A 4,564-nucleotide genomic window follows, 5' to 3' on the forward strand; every position below is an offset into this window, starting at 1 on the left:
CCCGCCGCTTCCTGCTGCGGAGGACAAGCTGGGAGCTGGGCCGCGGCTGCTGCTCTTGCTTCTACCGCTTCTTCCGTTTTTAGGGGCTCTCTACCCCTTCTCCGTTCTGCTCTCCCTTGCCCGGGCTGTTTCCTGCGGAAGGCAGGTAGGAGCCTGGCTGCCGGCTCCTGCTGTGCTCGCCTTCTCCCGCTCCCTCTTTACATATGAAAAACCTACACAAAGCTCCTCCTAACAGGCCTGGTCTGTTTACATCAACACAAAGGAATAGCCAGTGGCACTTAGAGAGCAGCCCAAGGCCTGGGAGCTGGGGCATATTCCTCAGCGCAGCTGTCACCGAAACTGGCGATAAACCTCTTCACACCAGCGTAGCATCAGGAAGCCCTAGGCGTTCTCTGTCATGCCGCGATGGGTGCAGGAGGGATCGCTCCACCAGAGGTGCCTACAGAGAGACAAAGGTACACTCATTCTATACAAGAAAAAACAAAACCAAACCCCTCCTGTAATTTCCGAGAAGCACCCGCCTATTTTCATGGAATCCAGCGCATACGTTAACAGACTGCACAAGTGTACTAGAAGTTGGGGCAGGGTCTCTGAGGGGCGTCCGTGGGGGTTTTGGTGCTCTGTGGTGGTCCATAATGGCTGCTGAAGAGGTGTCTAACCTTAGTGGCCTTTCCAGGAGCGCTCACCTCCTGCATCTCCCTGGTTTCCTGCTCTTGGGTGGAGGTGGGCAAGATGGTTTTTGAGGCTGCGGCAGCCGCTGTGCCAGGCGAGATGTGTCGATGGCTGCCTGAACGCTGCAGACACCACTTTGGATCTTTTCCTCTGCTCTCATCTCCTCTATACAGCTCCTCAGGACGTTGTCCACGAGCTTCCACACACTCCCTCAGTGCTCGGGGAAGGCAGCTTGGAGGGAACACTTTTCAGAAGCTTGACAGCATCCAAACTTACTTGGCCATTGCTGGTGACAAAACTCGCCTGCTTCAGCCTCCTGAAGTTGCCCCTGCATTTGTGGAATGCCTGCAGAAGCGGCCTGTGCAGGCTGTTGTACTCCCTCTTCAGGAGGTGACAGTACGGATCTCCCAGGTCCAAATGGCCTGAGGGCAGGTGAAGTTGTAAGAGAGATGAACCCCGGGGCAGGAGAGAGCAGCAGGGACAGACGTGCTTTCCCCAGCCCTCCCGCACCCAGCGTGGCATTTCCAAACCTCTGAGGTGTAGCCTAATTCCTGGATGACTTCCCACCCAGAGGAAGGACCACTTGATTTCAGAGACTCTCCTACGGCGAAGTCCAACTGTCAGACTGAAGGGCTGCAGCTCCCACTGAAGAGCGGGTGGCCTCAAGGGCTTTTCTGGATGGCGAGGACCCTATCAAAGAGGAGAGCTTCTCTACCCTGTTTTGACTTCCTTCACCTTTGACTTCCTTTACCCCAGCTTTGCCTGGCTGAAAACATGCCTGGAGCCAGGCCGCACAGGGATCATGACCCCGAGTGGGAGGAGTGGGAGGTCCAGCACCCCGTAGCTCCTTCTCCCAGGTGCTGTCTCCTGTGCCCGGCCTAGGAAAACAAAGACACTCAGGCACCTGCACGGCATTTGAAGGAAGGACACGTCCTGAGGTCCCCAAAGCAGCTCACACGTCCCAGGCTCTCCGGGGAGGCCCTCTCCATCGGCCCACTGCTCACCTCTCTCCTCTTTCCCGGTGCATGCTGGCGCAGAAGTTATGACCAATGTGATCAAGTTAATGCCACTTTATTAAAGGATACACAGCAATTTATAGACTACCATAAAGTACACGTGCAGCTACTTGATTGCTCATAGGCTAAGGCTAATTGTCCATGCGCCCTTTTGCCTTCTATGATTGGTCCTGGTGTGGTGTCCACGCGCTGCTCTCCTACTAGACAAACATTCTTTTTTCAACAGTCCAGCTTCCTTATCTTTTTGCTACGCATGCAGTTTTTCCATCCTTTGGCCTTGAAGATGTTCTTCACAACAGCCACAGCCTGTTGTTGCAGTGAGGCCACTCGGTCTGAATCGCTCATAATATGTCCGTTGTTTTCCAGCCATTCCACAGGTGCACTCAGCAGTGCGTCTGCCTTTGGGATGCCAGTGGTGAGAGGGTGCTCCACTGCTCCTTCCAAGAGCTCTCCTGGAGCTGCGACCCTGTGCCAACTCCTCTTGTTCCAGAGGCACCCAGCTGTGGCCGCATCAGCCACTCTCCATGCGAGTGGCTACGAAGAGCCATCACACGCTGCTGAATGGCCACGTTGCCACTGTACAGCAGCTGCCTGCCGGCCCGTGGCAAGGGCCTGCCTGAAGGCCGGTTTGGACAGGCCTGTGAGCTCCCCGCTTTTGCTGACCCGGCTGCGAGAGGTCATCTCCACAGGCCCCTTCCCTCCTCAACTGCTCTGCCGTGCTGAGAAGCAAAGCAGGCGTCCTCCTCAGCTGGGAAGAAAGGCAGGGAACTGCCACACCACAGACGCTCGGCTTTGGCTCGGCTTTACCCCGTTTTCCTTTTCAAGCTGCTTTCCTGTCACGGGTAAAGCAGCCTCCACTTGGGGAACTGTGCTGAACTTGCATTTTTAGCCCCTCGCTGTCAACATCTGTTTTCTGAGTCATGTCTTGAGAAACTCAGGGGACAAATGGAAGCTGAGGGCAAACCCTCTCGTCCCCTTTCCTCAGGCTCCCTTTGGCCCAGGCACCTCTCTGCCGCCTCCCCAGTCTGCCCTGCCATTGTTCCTGCTGCTCGCTTCTGCTCTCACTTCCTCTTGCTTTTTGGGTGGATCTGGGGAGGTGTCCCACAGCCTGTCCCTCCAGTCCATCCATCAGGCATAACAACTGCATGCCCCAGGTTGGGATCAGCGGTGCATTGCCTGTCCTCAGGTCTTTGTGGCAGCTTTTAAACCAAAGAGGTCCCACCAGGATAGCCTCTTATGTTACTGGTTTGTGATTACTGTGGGCTGATTTTAGTGAGTTCTGGTGATTTGGATTTAAATAAGGAATGATTTAGAGGAACCGTACAACCAGTACTGCTGCTACAAAGTCTTTGTAAAGTCCCAGGCTAAGGCCACCTAGGCCTTACTGAGCACTACACCCCTGAAGAGAAGCTAAAAGACTGATAAGAGGCTCCATCCTGCCCAGAAGGCGCTGAAACTTGAGCAATTGCCAAAGAAGGAAAAGTCAGCAAAAATCTACGGTGACCAGGGGAAAGGTAACAGCAGCAGGGGGAGATCACGGCCACCAACTCAATTCAAGACCAAAAAGACTTGCCCCCCCCCCCACGCCTGTGAGGAGCATGCGTGCTAATGCCCACAGCGAGCAAGGCTAATTGAAATATAACCAGTGAGGGACAAAGGGGTAAGAAACGAACCCGTGGTCGTTGCAGGAAATGTGTATTCGCGTACTCTGAAGTGTATAAATACAGTGAGGTTCCTCTGTGGGGTGTGCTAGCTGTGTGGGATCACCCATCTTTGCGCGGGCGTGAAAGAAATGAAATACCTCTGCTCTGTGTGTATACTGGCGTATCGCGGGCCGGGTAAACACCCCGCCTGTGGGACAAGTCTCTCGCATGTGCTCCAGCTGCAGCTCTGCTCCTGTTGGCAAGTGGAGGAGCAGCATCGGCTGCGCCCCAACGTCCCTCTCCTGTGTTGACTCCCCGGCTGCAACAGCCATGACCCTCGCACCGTGTTCACAGGCATCAGCACCCTCAGGAAGTGCTGACGGAGCTGTATCAGCTCCAGGACGCGGTCCCCGTAGCGGAAGGATGAGGCCCTGTGTGCGGCCTTTGGAGCTGGAAAGCACAGCGATGCCGGAGAGCTGGAGCAGCCCCAGGCCAGGCACCGGCCGGGCTCTGCCTGCGAGGAGCCAGGCAAGGCCCAGCAGAAGAGCCTGTGCAGGGCCAGTTGGGGAGTCAGAAAAGTAAAAGGAACTAGTTGCACTGAGACCCCCTGGGAAGTTTTGTCAGACCTCTGCAGTTTGATCGTTTCAGAAATAAAGAGCATTTAAACTTCACAGCGTGTTGGAATACTGGTAAAGCTCACGGGAGGGATGTGCCAGCTACACATCAGCTGGGACAGCCTGTGATGTTACGAGCACGGTGACGTCCCTGCAAGGAAATCTGCCGAAGTTTATCCTGAGTACTTGGTAATTCATAGGTATCTGTTCTTTTTCAGGGTGGTGGGTGTCCTTCTCCTTGCAATGAGCTGGGTCTTTCACTATGCTTACTTAACATGTCCATTTACTATATAATGTAAACTTCATACATCTTAAGAATGTTCATACAATTTCATATGATAAAGACTCAGTGGTACAATACTGAGTTTTGTATGAATAAGGGTTTTCCTAACAGTCCCTTGTTTTTTACCAACAGGGTCACACCACAGTGTTAATTAATTTAATAGTTAATTGAGTTCATAGAGTAATACATAAAGGAATACAACACTGTAAACACACATACATAATTTTGAAGCAAAATAAAATAGTGAATACAAAACCAAAAATCATTTTTGCTCACAGTCCTGTACTAAGGCCTCAGAGCCAAGAGTTTAGCCACTGAAACAGACTTAGGGGAGAT

This window comes from Athene cunicularia, assembly GCF_003259725.1.
Source record: "Athene cunicularia isolate RWA chromosome 20 unlocalized genomic scaffold, athCun1 chr20_part1, whole genome shotgun sequence".
NCBI classification, from domain to species: Eukaryota; Metazoa; Chordata; class Aves; order Strigiformes; family Strigidae; genus Athene; species Athene cunicularia.